General features: G+C 35.6%; 1 protein-coding gene across 6 annotated transcripts in view; it reads left to right on the forward strand.

The window, feature by feature from the left end:
• The window catches only part of LOC143646627 (uncharacterized), a 214,373-nt gene that overhangs the window by 173,190 nt on the left and 24,971 nt on the right, over nt 1-16,212 (forward strand). For all 6 annotated transcript variants that reach the window (XR_013157561.1, XR_013157562.1, XM_077115830.1 and 3 more), the window contains 2 exons: nt 8,973-9,074; nt 10,857-10,984. The gene's annotated coding sequence lies outside the window, so the exon portion shown is untranslated. The remainder of the gene's footprint in view (nt 1-8,972; nt 9,075-10,856; nt 10,985-16,212) is intronic.

The following is a 16,212-nucleotide window of genomic DNA, read 5'->3' on the forward strand; positions in this document are numbered from 1 at the left end:
ACATTTTCCCAACCATTCATTATCAGCTCTTTCACTAAACTTTTCTTGATCATTACGTATCACAGACATTTCTTCCTTCTGTGGACTCATGTAGCATTTGCCTGAAAGGATCTGATCACCTATTTGACGATTTAACAAATACTTCCCGCATTATAGGTATAAATATAAAGATATAGATATGTAATGTATGTATATGTCATACATATATATATATATATATACGCATACATATGAACACGTCTCTCTCTATATTACATAATTGTGTAACTGTTCATGTCCTCTATTCCTAAATAGAAGTGTTAATTCACCATTATAGGTGCAACTACATTCCCCTAAGAGATATGTTGGTGTCCCAGCTCCCGTACCTCACAATGTGAACTTATTTGAAAATAGAGTATTTCTGATGGATTTAGTTCAGTTAAAATGCAGTCATACCGGAGTAAGGTGGGCTCTTAATCCAATGTGACTGCTGTCCTTATAAGACTGCACAGATGGGGAGAATGCCATGTGACCACTGCGGCAAAAAAAAACCCCAAACACCTGCAAGCCACAGCTGCCAGAAGCCAGGAGAGAAACTTCCCTATAGACTTCAGAGGAACCCTAACCCTACAGGTGCCTTGATTTCAGACTTCTAGCCTCCAGAAATATGAAATAGTATATTTCTGTAGTTTTCAATGATCTAGTATGTGATATTTTTAATGGCAGCTTTAGAAAAGTAAGACATTCCTTGAGAATAAGATGGAAAGATCTTTTTCAAAAATCCTGATTCTGCCACATAGTAGCTTAATGGTTATCAGCAAATAGCTGATTTCTCAACTTCCTGAGGCTCAAAGTCCTTATCTCTAAAGTTGGTATAAATAACTACTTTTCATACATGAAATGAGAACATGTATAAAAATATGCTAGCCCAGGTTAAAAAACAAAAAACAAAAAACTTACATGTTCTTTCTCCAGCATTCCTCTCCCCAGTGAAATTCTTTATACCTGTGCAGTATAGAATATACCACTGTGATTTAAGAGAACCTGTATTAGCTTTACTTTTGTAAGTTTGTTCTACCCTAGAAAGTACCGTATACCTGGCAATTTTGTATTGTTGTGCATAAAATCCTTACATATTTTCAAGTTTTTCTCTTTTCCCTGCTCTCCCTTTATTTCTTAGGGATAGAGAAAGGTTTTGGCACCAATATTGGAAATTATAAAAAGAAGAAGGTATGGAGGGAGAGACAGAAGAAGAGAAAGAGAGAGAGTGAGAGTCAACACAACATGGAAATAATGATAGATAGAAGAGTGTGTGTGTGTGTTTGTGGGAATTAGGGACAAGGGTGTGAGTGGATAGTGATAAAAGGTAAGGTAGAATCAGGGTGACCCATTTATCCTTCTGGTTTGTCTGGGACTGGGTTGGGGAGGAGGTCCTTGAGATGGGAGTTCAGTGCTAACCATTATAAGTTTGTCACCTTAGGTCAAATGGAAGTGAAGTGGGCCAAATTTAATAACAAGAAGCTGAGTCAAAAGACAATGAATTGGTGTTTTGAAGAATGGATTCAGAAACTCAAACCACTGGTTGTTTAAACATTTCTTAATACTTAAAGGAAACCTTATGATAAATCCTTTAAGAATGGATACCAGAATCATTTTCCATGATAGGGACCTGAACAGATCAAAGAGGGGATTCTCTGTGACTTGGTAAACATTCACCACTCTTACCTGGGTTTTAGAACCATCCTTTTGTGCCAGAATTATCAGGCTTGAGTAAGGTACAATGAGGACCCAAGGAGACTAATTCATTCTCCCTTTTTGAGTTAACCCCAAGGATCAACTACAACAGGGCATGCGTATTTGATGAGGTCTTAAATGCTTCAAGATTTTGGGTACTGCTTATAGGAAGCCAACGAAGCATACCTCCAATCTCCAGTGATTTAGATTTCTTGGTTTACCTGGGGTGTTATCACTATATCAGGCCTTGTCATAAACATTAGCGTCTTAATATAAAATTGTTATAGATAAAATAGGTAATGTCTTATGAGGAATTTTTATATTCCTGGTCCTAAGGAATCCTAGTAACCTGTGAATAAGAAGTTGGAGTTTAAAAACCATCACCTCTGTTGGAGTGGGATACTTTCAGCTCCATTTATTTTTTTCCATGAATGTTACAGTAATTTTTAAAAGGATTTACGAAGTATGTGTGGTGATATCATCAAGCAAACAATCTGGAAAGTCTAACATGAAATACCCATAGTATGATCTTGAATTATCATTAATACTAGAGACAGGACTTCAACCTCCATAAATTGCTCTCACTTTCCTCCAGTTTTGATATAGATTTTATTTTATTTTTTAATATCAAAGAGCTCATCAAACAGGGGAAATCCAGATTCCTTTCTCTCAGTTACTGGCCTCATGACAAGCCATTATAGACATGCCCTTGTGGTGAGGGGATTAAAATATTACTAGCTTTGTTTTGAAATTGTGACACACAGTATGTTTTTGGAATCTTTCAGAGGTGGTTTGGGCCCTCTGCTTGCCTGCTAACCACAGCTTCTGGACTGTATCTGACTCAGAGTTTGGGAATTTCCAAAGTGACTATTAACTGGGTGCTTTTGTTTATGTAATACTGGCTGTTCCAGTTAACAGCTTGTCTTCTAACAGGTGAAAAGACCCTTTCTTTACTTAGCAGGTGGGGGAGTTCTTCAAATTCACCTCTGGACAAAAGATTTGGAGAGAATGTCTGAGACCAGAGCTTCTCCAAGTTCTGCGTGCACATAGATCACGTAATCTTGCTGAATAGTGGGTCTGGGATGATGTATTTCCAACCAGGTGATGCCGAGCCTACCTCTGCACAGCAAGGTCTTAGAGAATAATAAAGTGTGATTGTGGCAGGACGGTGCCATGTGTTTTCAGGACACTCAGAATTTATGAGCATAATTTGTCCTTGGGGATCAGTGTAGCAATGTTAAATAGAGTAAATGTCCCCAGCTGTAATATACTTGCTTGAATTTATGTATTGTGAAAATCCCTCTAGAGGTAATTTTTTCATGACTCTTATGGTTCTCAGAGTTTCTTGTATCTCTTCTCTGTTGCTCAATTTTATTGGGATATATTGCACCATTTGATTTCTTTTGCTGCATTTGCTATCTTTGCATACCATTACACGAAAGATTGGTGATTCACACCAAGGATCAATGCCTGGGCTTTCTGATGCTCTTTCTAGAGTTGAGAAGTAGGCCCATGGTATTATACATGCTCAGGTTAACTGGAAAAGATGGTTCTCATTCAAAGAAACTCTCAAAACAAATGAACTTTGAAGTAAGTGTGGTTATTACTGGGAATAGAAAGTAAACTAAAACTTTTCTAAAAGTGGAAAAGTACAAATTTGGGAGAAAGCTAAGGCTGAGGAGTTGAAGATGGTAGCACCATTTCCCCATGATTTCACCTGTCCTCATGAAATAGAAAACTGTAGAGAGCCACTCTGACCACAGGCACTGAGCCTTCAGCCTAGACTTGGCCTGGAATACTTTTGGATCTGAAGTGGATAAAAGAATTGGAAGGTACACATGTGGCTCTCAATTTATACCTTGTGGGGAGGGTGTGTTTCTGAAGAGCTAAATCCAGATTAAGCTTTGTCCAGTTTCTTTAAAACACATGACCATTTTGGAAATCTTTTCCCTTCACTAAGAAATAGCATTTAGTTCATAGTTATTCCCAACAATGTAGATCTATAAATATATTACTGAACATAAAGGAATCCCTTCATGTGAGCCTTTACCTTCTTCTAATTCATTGTGCTGGTCAGCAGCAAGCTTGAAGGTCTGCCACTTTGCCTCAGTGTATGAGTGAATGGAAAGCTGCTACCCGCAAAGCTTATTGCAGCTGCTAATCAAAAGACAAATGGACGCTTGATAGTGATTCCAAAGAGTCCTTCTGTTTGCATGTAAAATAAAAGTTTTGTGGTAATGACCAAAATAGAAACCCAAATGGAACAGAGAACACAGATTGTTTAATTGAATACTGCTGCATGATAAACCTATGCTTATGCCTCTTGAATACGTATTAATTTTAGGTCTTCCTCAATCAAAGGTGACCAATTTCAGCTTTAAGTTTCTGTCATCCACTTACCAGCCATTTCTCCCTTTTTCATGACTCCAACTTATTCTAGCTGAACAACAGAAGAGTTGAATCATAAAAGAAGAGTCCAAAAAAGCTTTTATTTGTTTGAAGGAAATTCTTTCCATGTGTCCCTGCTTCTGCCTTTGCTAATCTGGGTCATGTGCTTTGCTTTAGTCATCTGTCCCAGTCAGAGAGAGAAGGGCCAGCACCCTCCTTCCTTCACCACAGAGAGGTCTGGAGGTCTATGAGTGGAACCAAAGACTGTTGGACTTACCACATCCTACAAAAAATGTAATAGCTGCCTTAGGCTGAGAGGTTCCATTGGTATTTGAGGCTAAGAACTCAACGTAAGCAAAGATCTGCATGGTGACGAGTGAACTGATTGAAGGAGGGAAGGAAAGAGAGAGGACAGAGAGCAAGAGGAAACAGATACTAAGAGTATAGAGGATCAGCAGGAGGAAGCAGGAATGCTTTGTGGTTGAATAATAGAGGACCCTGTGTACTCTTTGCATACCTCAAGAAAGTGGAAGTAATTTCATGTTAAGGCTAGAAGTAGAGCTCAGTGCAGATTGTTGCTCCTGAAATTAAAATTTCGTGTGTGTTAGGTAGTCAGGACTGACCTCCAAGGGGTTCAGAATTCACCTAGATTTGTACCTAACTTTTATAGATCTACTCCTTTAAGATTTCAGGGAAACAGAGGGTCTCCATCTACTTTGGCTTTAGGAAAACTGGACGGTGCTTACCTCTTCTCAACAGTTTCTCTTCCTAGACTTTGTGAAACTTTTGTTGTCTGTGCTGCTCATTGATCGATTGTCAGTGTGTGGTGTGATATATATTATTTGCATTGTTTTCTGGTATTGTTTCTTAGTCCTGCCATTCTTATTTGAATTTTTTCTATTTTATAGATTTTGTTTTCTCTGTGCCTAGGAAAATTCATTTCAATGCATCTTCACACACTCTTTTATACTTATACTGCTCTCATTGAGAAATGGTCTGTATGCCCCTTCCATTGAATTTGGGTGCACTTATGACTGATTCTGCCAACAGAGTAGAGCAGAAGTGATGCTATATAACTTCCAAGCATGGGCCATGAAAGATTGTGTTGACTTAGCTTTGTTTACTGGTCAGGCTTGCTCTTGGAACCCTGAAATGTCAAGTAAGAAGTCTGACTACCCTGAAACTACAATGCTGTAGGAGCTACATTTGACAGTCCTTGCTTAGCTCATCTATTAATTATCCCCAGACAGGAACAGATATGTGAGTGAAGATGGTAATTTTGGCATAGATCCTTCAGCCCCAGCCATTAGAGACTCCAACATAGAGCAGAAATGAGTCATTGCAGCCATACCTACCTGTGAGCCTAAGTGACAGAATCAGGGGCAAGAGGATGGGACAAGACAATGTCTTTTTTCTTTCTCTTTCTGTGCATCAGGAAATATCTGGTATGGGTTTTGTCTCTATATTGGTCCTAGTTTCCACCAAGAAGCCCTTGCAGTGGTTTCAGCAGTTACCTGGAAGTGCCAGCTCCTGGTCTCTGGGAACAGTCTCCTCCCTTTGACCCTGTGGTCCTAAGGGTGGTAGTGGCTTTCTATTTGTTAATGTCTGGGTTACCCTACTGTCCTCTACTTTACCTTTCAGCTCTTCTTTTGTAAGGAAGTTACTTTGTAACTAGTTCCCTATATTAAATTTCACATATCAAACTACCTAACATGTATTAAATTTCCTGATTAGACACTGGTTGATACAGACTACAACTCATATTTCTTTGTATGCTTAATTGAACACAAGAAGTATGCAGTAGAATTAGTTTATGGCTAAATACATGCCAATCCACAGAAAAGTTATCCTAATGACATGGGGTTGGAGATTTCCTTGTAGCGTCAATTTGACCCTCTGTAGTCCTTCCAAAAGTCTACCGTCACGCAGTATTGGCTAGAACTTGCACTTGGGTGTGATTTTATGGGAACTCCAGTGCACTTGGTCAGCTCCTTTGCACATTATAGGAGCAGATTGCCAAAAGTTTTAACAAGTCTCTTTTTCATTTGGAAGGAGACTAATGGGACTCCTTTTCATTTGGAAGAAGCCACTGTTCTCTAAAGAATTTTTCCAGCTTAACCTTTGATTTATCGAGGGCAAGAAAGTAGGAAATGTATTGGAGGTTAATGCAAAGCAGAAGTCTATTAACTGCCTTGCTTGAGCTTTAGGATTTTTTTGATTCATTGATATCTTTATATTAAAAATAATTTAAGCCTTATAAAAAGAAAATCTATAAAATAGGCTTAAGAAAGATGTGATATCTATGGGAAGCTGGGTTCCATCTAACCTCAGCTTATTAGCTAATACATGCAGGTAGTTTGGTCCCTTCTACTAGCCCAGATTCAAGAGTAAATGTCCTCTTTTTCATCCTGTCAGTATTGAGTTTGCTTTAGTGGGCTGTGGTCAAGGTTCTGTATGAGCTTCTATGTAACCACATCTCCATCACTTAATTTTTTTGGTGCAAAGTTCACAAGATAAAAGGATTGTACTCAATTCTCAGATCACCTCCAGCTCTACCATTCTGAGTCATTTCCTCTAAATACCTGATTAGGTTGCTTTATCCTTTGTTATATATTTTTCATAAGCATCATGAATTATTGTTTTCAAGTACACATGAGATCTGATGATACTGGATATTGAATTCCATGTGGCTTTGTTATAGCTGCTTCCTGCTACCATTTGTACCTAAATTCAATACAGCAGTGGATGCTGGAATAAATAAATTCCCTTCTCTTCTTGGGTCCAGTTCAAGCTGGACTAGAATATACCATACCTAGTCTTTCTCATGGACTGTAAGATATAAACTGTACTGATTTCAATGAACGTGATTTGTTCAAGGTCTTTCTCATGAAATTCAGTGATAATTTCAGAACAAGGAAAAGGCAGTATGAATGAGAGCTATAAGATTAACTTACTTGTGTAGGTTAATATATTAAATTAATTGATTTATCCCATTTGATTTAAGACTAAGAAGTCAATCATTATAACTACGCAGTGTGTCCAAAGTAATGTTCAAGAATGATAACTAATCCCTCCCATTGATCACCAGGATGCCTGTGAAAAATGAGAAGCATGAAATGATCTTTGGTAACTATCCTGCCCTTCTCTAAACATCCTTCACAGTGGCTTCAATGCCCTGGGTTTATAGAGCTTCTGACAACCGACTTTAACACTGGTGGATTCATTGTAGTTTATTTTCCATTGTTGATTTTCTACAGAGAATCATATAAAGGAATAGTTTCCAAATTTCTGATTTCAGGGATCATAAGCAATAGTTCTGGTTTGTGGATCTGTCTTCGCTGGGTAAAAAAGACAGGTTTTGGAATTGTACTAACTTGGTTTAAATCCTGACTTTTAGTCACCCAGCCATGTGACAAATTGTTTTAACCTTATGGTTGTCATTTTATTTTTCATTCTAGAGTCTTTGGTAAGCATTATATAAGGAAAAATATATACTGCATCTAGCACATTTCTTATTTATTGCTACCTTTGTCTTCCTCCTACAACTTGGTTGCAAGGAAAATTCCTAGTATATATTTTCTTTGTATTAAAATATATAGTAAGGAATATAACCTCCCAAAATTAGAGTAATAGAAAAAGTAATAGTGGATAATTAAATGTAATCACTAAAAAAAGCATTGCATAAAGTTTATTTTGGAAGAAGAATATTGGAGGCTTGTTTCATTTTATTTATTTATTTGTCTTTCGTTTTTACTAGTTAAGTGAACCAACTGTTACTAATTTTAATTCTGAGGTATGTTAGCATCATTACAAATTTAACAGTTTTCTGTTTTAGCAATATCTCCATATTTACAAACAAAGTAAATAATAACCTAACTAGAAATATGTAAGAATTATAAGATAAAACATAAAACATTACTAAAGGAAATACCTGAATTAGTACAAAGATATTCAGAATTCTTAGGTGAAACATCTGTATATTGTAAAGACTTGAAGTCTTTAAAAATGACCTTTTTGTTCAATGTAATCCTAATCAAAATACAGATATAATGTTCATGATGTTTTTATTGGTTGATTCTAAAATTAAAATGTAACAGTAAATATGGAAAAATGACCAAGAATTTATAATAGATAAATGGAGGGTTGTTCTCCCAGATATTAAAATATAGGGCTATGGCAGTTATAAATTTGTGGTATTTACATAGGCATAAGCAAGGATATTACTGTAATGGAATACAGAGTTGAGAAAGAGGTACATGTATTTAGGGGAATCTATTATTGCTAGAAGTAGAATTTCAAATCATGATCAATGAGTAGGGATGTACATAAATATTGAAAAATGGCCTACCCAATCAAAATTATTTCCAAAATACAGTTATAGCTTTTGGGGAAAAAGGAAACATTTTGTAATGTGATCCCCCACCAAATAAAACCGTAATGTAAAACGTTGATGAATATGACTTAATCAAGAATGTAAACACCTTTTCTACATCAAAAGACACCATAAACACCACTGAAATATGAGACTAAAAGAAGATTTAAATGATATATTTCAGAGACATTTTTGTCTGTATGAAAATGCCCTGAGTAAAGCAGACTTGAACTCGTGATTTCTAACATATACAAAAGAAACATGTGGACATCTTAAGACTGTGACCTTCTTTTTCTAACTGAGATAATTCTTATATTTTTTTCTTAAATAAGAACTGCAGTAAATGCTCTTTCATGATAATTTATGCCCAAAGCACTATACAAGAGCAGTGAAAAATCATGGTATTTTCCTCTTTATTATTTTTTTAATACATAAGCACATTTCTATTGAACTATGATTTGCATACAGTATATGTGATGCTTTTTTACTCTGCTTTTAGAATACTGTAATATGTCTGGCTAACACTGGCAGGAACTAACAGTTTGATCTAACTGAAGATTTTAATCAAAAGATATCGAACCTTTCTGAAGATCTGTTGGTGGTTAAGTACATTAGTGGGAAGAGACATTGTCCCAACTAAACTTGGGTGACTGAGGCAAAGACTTTGAAGACTGTAAATCTAGCCTCACTTCTGGACGTTGTTTTGTAGCAGTTCTCCAATTTGCACAGATTAATGGAATTTGTAGCACTACGAGGTCCAAGAGACCATGTTGTAAAATTACAACATTTCATGAAGAGCTGAGATGCCTATTCTGTTTCAATAATATAATTTATTAATGGTGGCAGACTTGGATTCAAATCTAAAATTTGCCATTTGCTAGTTGTGAGACTCTAAGAGACTGACTGCAACTCTGTAAACTACAATTTTTCAATCAAAGGACAAAGGACATTGCCCAAAATTATGTGGTCTAGTCGCTATCTTTATTTTAGAAGGCAAACGAAGTTTCATTGTGAAATTTCTCCTATCTTTGTAGCATATACTTTTGATACCACAATTGACACAGATGCATCCCAATATATTGAATGTGTGGTGTGGTCATTGCAGAATTTGTTCATAATTCCTCCCTGCCCCCTGCCCTATATATTTGGTGCATGCTTCCCTACTTCATTGAATTTAGGCCTCGTGACTGGCTGTAACCCATGGAATGTGGGCAGGAGAGTCAGTTCTGAGTGAAGACTAAAATGGTAATAATAATATCAGATCTGTCTGAGACTTCAAACCAGTTGGGGTAATAGTAAGATCATACCCAAGCCTAAGTCGTAGCATTTTCCTAAGTTAAGGATAAGGGTTGATATATTTCAAGTCTGATGTCAACATGCAAAAATATCATTGAAAGTAAAAAGTGCCATTGCATGTTTTTGGCGGCAAGAATATTATTTTGATGCTAATTTTCCACACAGTGGCCCTATAACAGTCGCTGTCTCTAGTATGCAGTGGTTTTTGGTGAAGTAACAAAGTCACTGACCACCTTTCCCCCTAGCCCCACAGATGTGAGCTGCTGCTTCTATGACTTATAGTCCATGAGCCAACAGATTTTTGTTCTTCAAATCAAAGTTGCTCCTAATCAGTGAAAATTCTGAGTACTTGAATTTATGCAGTAAAAAAATACTCACATGAAATGGATTATTGCTTTTTGTGGCAAACTCTAAGGGCTTAAAACCTATAGAAAAATGAAGCATATCGTATAACCAAATACTCATATATGCTACCAAGAATTAACAAATGTTAATAATCACTTTCATATTTTTTAAATAAAGAATTAGGAATTGAAAATGAAGTTTTCTCTTTACCTTTCCTAGTCCTATTCTCAGTGGCAAACATAATAATGAATTAATTGTGCAATTTTCTGGTCCATGCTCTTTTATTTTCTACATATATGCAGTCATGAATGATAGATGATACTCATTTGCATTTAACATTTTATATACTTGCTGTCATACTGTGTGTATCATTTTGCAGCTACATTTTTTAAAAGCACTAAAAGCAACTTACAGATCTCTGTAAGTTGATGCATACATACATCATATATATGTAGGTGTCTGTATATACATATATATTTATATATACACATATATATTTCATTTATTTTGTGTTACATAACATCATATAATTTTAATACATCTTTAGCTTTTCCACTTGTGGTAGACATTTGTTTTCAATTTTGTACCGCTACATAGACTGTCACAATGAACACCCTTTTGCTATCTTCAGAGTAAAACATGATGTATGATGTGTTAAGTTCCTGCCACTTTTGAAATTGTGTGAAATCTAACTCCCTTTTCTTCCTTGTAGTTAGACTGTGAAGTATCTCATCTTTTTCAGAAACAAAAACACAATATATTACAAAATAGGAAAACTGTGTTTCCAAAGAACTAACTGGGCGGAGGATGGAAGGACATTAGCCTGCAAGGAAAGAAAGTCTCAGCAAAAGTTCCACAATGTGCTTCTGGGTGAGGACGGAAATGTCCTATGTCTGTGGGATAGAAATGGGCTGTGGTAAAAGATTTTCTCAAGTAAGCATTTTTAGTATTTCAGAGCAACCTCAATAATTTGTGCATAATTTTAAACAATTTACAAACACAATATCGTTAAATCCTTATAATGTCTCCATGGCATCTGTGTTTAAATCATGGGGAAATGTTCAGGGTTACACAGCTGGTAGGTGGCAGACCTAGGATTTGAACCCAGGCAACCCACATCCTCCATCTCTAGACCATGCTGGTTAATAGCACATCTGAGCCCTGCTGGGATCACAAGTCCTGTGAAAACCTAGCAGCCCAGGCAGTGCCTTAGTGAGGGTGAGCTGGATTTGGGGAGGAAGCGGGGCAACTTCACTCATGTGCTATTTCTGTAAGTAAGGAGCAGGGACTTAAAGGAAATGTGTTTAAATTCCCTCAAGAATGATTTTGCTGAAGCTCAAAGGAGCATTTCCTCAAAATTATGGCTGTTATTAAAGCTGGTAAACCTTCTTTCTATTAAGTTTGGTTGTGACCACTCCTGAAGGCAGGGGGTAGATAAGATGCTTCACTGGTAATAATTCTACTATTGGGTTACTTTTAAATCGTTGCTGTCTTGATGTTCTCAGATTTTGGCCTGACTCTAAGACTTTGCTTCTACTTAGTCTTTTTGGATCACCAATATTACTCTAAATATTTCCCATAAATATCTTTATTCTGATTAAACATGCTACATATATTTGCTTTAAAATGGACTTATTTCTATTTTATCTCTCTAAAATGGGCATGTTTTGGACTCCTCTGGACTATTTCTTTTTCAGTTTCCCTATATACACACGCACACACACAGAAGGAGGGAGAAACACATGTGATTAATTTGATGCCTTCTTTTTTTCCTTTCTCCATATGACATACTTCCTGATACAATAATGTGGTTCTCAAAATCCAACTGCATTTGTGGAAATGTCTGTACATTGTAAAATAATTGAGCTGCAATTGGTGGTGGTAGTTTTGTCTGCCTTTGTAATAATATATTTGGACTGTATTGCATCTGGTTAAAGAACATACTGCTGGCTGGTGACCAGGTGGTTTTTGCTATACCAGGAAGTGAATTGCCAAGTCATATCCCTACCAGTTGATCAAAATAAAAAAATTTAAAGCAGAGATCTACATAATTCAGGGCTTTTAAAATTCATTAAATATTTCTCCCCCAAAATTTTAAAGATTTATTAACTAAATGAATGGATTTCATTGGTTAATTTAAATCACTATTTTTTTTTCCAAATCCTCACGAACTTATGTGAGGTTTTAACTGGTGGTTACGTTATTGGATTCTTTGTGTGTGTGTGTGTGTGTGTGCTGTGTGGGGGTCACATTTCCTTCTTTTTCCATGTGACTATACTGTTAAACTGCAGTACCATTTTGTTGAGGTTTTTTTTTTTTTTTTGGAAGTACAAGGGCAAGGAATCGAACCTGGGTCTCCCACGTGGCAGGTGAGAATTCTACCACTGAACTATGCTTGCATACCCTGGATTTGTTTTTAAGTGCCCTTCTACTGGGTAGAAGAAGAAAAATACACTCTATGACTTCATTTCTTCCTAATTTATTGAGACTGTTTGACAACTAAGCATATGGTCTATTTTCATGAAAATGTTTCCATTTGCACTTGAAAATAAAGTGTATTATCTTGTTGAGTGGGGTATTCTTTAAGTATCAATTCAGTTATACTGGTTGCAAATGCCTACAAAATCCTTACTGATTTTCTATATACTTTTTCTGCAGATCATTATTTGTTTGTTTATCTTTCTTCCAGTTTTGTCAAATTTTGCTATATGCATTTTGAAGCTCTGTATTTGTGTGAATGAATTTTTAGGATTGCTATGTATTCTTGTTGAACTGAACCCTTCATTGTTATGAAATGTCTCTTTTTATCTCTCATAATATTCCCTGTCCCAAACTCTGTTTTTTCTTCCGGCTTAGGAATGGTGTTTGCTTGGTATATTTTTTCCCATCCTTTTAACCTATTTGCGTCTTTTTAGTTTGAGTGGGTTTATGGTAGATAGAAGATAGTTTTATCTTGCTTTTTGATCCCGTCTGAAAAGTTCTGCCTTTGAAATGGAATGTTAAACCATCTGCATTTACTATAATCATTGATATAGATATGTTTAAATTTACCATTTTGCTTTTACCTGTCTATATGTCGTTTTATTCCTTGTTTTCTGTCTTTTTTCCTGCCATATTTTAACTTAATGAGTAACTTTCGCATTCCATTTTATCTCCATTGTTGGCTTATCATTATATCTCATTGTTCTGTTGTTATGTTTTTCTAGGATGCACAATATGCATCTTTAACTATTCACAACCGACATTCAAATAATATAATACCATTTTAAGTACAATGTCAGAGCCTTACTAACAATATACCTCTATTACTATTCTCCTATTCTTTGTGTGTATTCTCATTTATTTTATTTCTACATATGTTGTAAACTCAATAATAGATCCTTATTATTTATTCTTTAAACCAGGGGTATGCTAACTTTTTCTTGAAGTGTCAAATAGTAAATAGTTTATACTGTGCAGGTCATATGGCTTCTGTCAAAACTACTGAACTCTACCATTGTAGCATGAATGGAACTGTAGATAATATATAAACAAATGGTTATGGCTGTGTTCCAATAAAACTTTATTTAACAAAGGAGGTAGGGTACCATATTTAGCCTGTGAGCCAAAGTTTGACAACTTGTGCTTTAAACTATTTTCTGTATTAACATTCATAAAAGAAAAGAAAAAAAAATGTATTTGCTATATTTGACTCTCTTCTTTTCTTTGTGTGGATTTGAGTTGCCATTTGACATAATTTTCCTTCTGCCTGAAGAATTTCCATTAGTATCTCTTATCATGCAATTTTGCTTTAAAAAAAAAACCTCTCAGCATTTATATGATGAAAATGACTTAGTTTGCTTTCATTTTAAAACCTGTTTTCTTGGGATAAAAGCAAAAAAACATCCCTTCAACATCTCAAAGATCTAGCTTGCATTGTCTCCTACAAAATTCTGTGATAATTCTTATCTTTGTTTCTCAGTAAGTCATGTGCCTTCCCTCCTGACACCTTACCTCAGCTTCTGGCTGCTTTGAAGATTTTCTCTTCATTAATGGTCTATAGATATTTGATTATGATGTGCCTTGACTAGTTTATACTCCTTGATTTATTATGCTTCTTGTAGTTGTGAGGTTATAGTTTTTATCAAATGTAGAAAATTTTAGCCAATGAATTTTTTTCTTCATTTTTTTCATATGCTTGTCCCATCCCTCCTCTTTTTCTAGGATTCTGTGATGGACTGAATAATGCACCACCCCCCAACTCCAAAGATGCCCATGTCCTAATCCCTAGAACCTGTGAGTCTGTTAAAGTACGTGGTTAAAGCAACCTTGCAGTTGTGATGAAGGATCTTGAGGCTGGGAAGTTATCCTGGGTTATTAAGTCAGCCCAATATAATCACAAGATTATTTATAAGAAGGAGGCAAGGAGGTCAAAGAGAGAAAAGGGAATGGATTGATGGAAGTAGAGGTTGGAGTGATGCTGTTTGAGGATAGAGGAAGGGACCACAAGCCAAAAGAACCTGGGTAACCCATAGGAGGCATAAAAGATAAGAAAACAAGCCCTCAGAAGAAATGTAGTTCTGCAGACACTTTGATTTTTAGCCTGTCAGAAGCATTTCAGACTTCTGACCTGCAAAACTGTAAGATAAATTTGTGTTGTATTAAGGCACTGTTTATGGGAATTTCTTACGGATACAAGTAATATTGACTCAAATCTATCCATATTAGACTGCTTGATATTTTCTCCTAGGTTTAAGCTCTGATCATTATTTTTCAGACTTTTCACCATGTGATTTATTTTGGATGGGTTTTCTGTCTTGAAGTTCACTTTTCTTTTGCAGTGTATAATATTCTGTTAAGTTCATCCCAGGATTTTATTTTAAATTTCATATATGATGGTTTTCAGTTCTAGAAGTTCAGTTTGGTTTATTTTTATATCTTTTGTTTTTTTTTTTTTTTTTTTGCTCAACCTTATATTCATGTTTTCTTTTAAATCTTTGAGCATATTTATAGTAGCTCTTTTAAAAATTCTTGTATCTTAGTACTTTCATGTTTATTTCTACTGACTATTTCTATTGACTGATTTTTCTCTTGGTTATGTATCATAGTTTTCTGCTTCCTTGTCTTGACATTTTTGTTTGGATAACAGACATTATGAATGTTTTGTTTTTAGAGTCTAGATTTTTTTGTTTATCTTTAAAAAAAATTGAACTTAATTTGAGTAGATAGTTAATAACTTGCAAATTAGCTTCATCCTTTCCATGTAAGATCTGTTAGGGCATGTCTATACCATCCTTTCTCATAGAACTAATTTAACCTTACTGCTAAGATGAACTCTTCTTGAATCTCTACTGAATGTCCCATGTATTTGTCAAGGTTTCTGTTCTCCTGCTAGATAGCATGTCCTCTAGCCCTGTCTACACTCTTTGTATTGTACAACTTATGACTCCCTGAGAGTTCTTTGCCCAGTATCAGGAAATTTCACCCTATTCATTTGGGTCTTAGTATTTAGAAACAGACTGAAGGAGACCCTATTTTGATTTGGGGAATTATTTCTCTGAGCTGTTTCTTCATCTATATTCTCTGCCTTTCAAAATCATGCTAACTCCATCTTCCTAAATCTCATTCTCTTATCTCATCTCAGTGGGACCTTCAAACTCTGCTTGGGATCCCCTCTTCCTTTGCCAAAGTCTGAGACAGGCCTCAAGGCAAAAGGCTAGTGTGATTTTATGCTTTAGCTCAATTATTTTCCTTCTCTCTTGAACTATGGTCCTGTATTGTTCATTGTTAAACAAGAAACCCCCAGTTTCATATATCTTGCTCAATCTTCTAGTTGTTTCTAGTGAGAGGGCAAGTCTAGTTCCAGAGACTCTAACATGACAGGAAGTGGAAATCTCTATTCCAATTAGAGACTTTTACTTCAGATTTTTCCCACATGTATTTGCATTAACTAAGATTGATTTTCCCATTGTTTCATAATTAATTAATTTCTTATATATATATATTCCCAAAATAAATGTGAATTTTATGAGTATTTCTATATCTGTATAAGATGTAAAGTGTTTTATCCTCATGAAATATTTCAATTTGGGGCTCAAATTGTACCATATCCATTTATA

The sequence above is a fragment of the Tamandua tetradactyla genome, chromosome 1, assembly GCF_023851605.1.
Source record: "Tamandua tetradactyla isolate mTamTet1 chromosome 1, mTamTet1.pri, whole genome shotgun sequence".
In the NCBI taxonomy this organism is placed as follows: domain Eukaryota; kingdom Metazoa; phylum Chordata; class Mammalia; order Pilosa; family Myrmecophagidae; genus Tamandua; species Tamandua tetradactyla.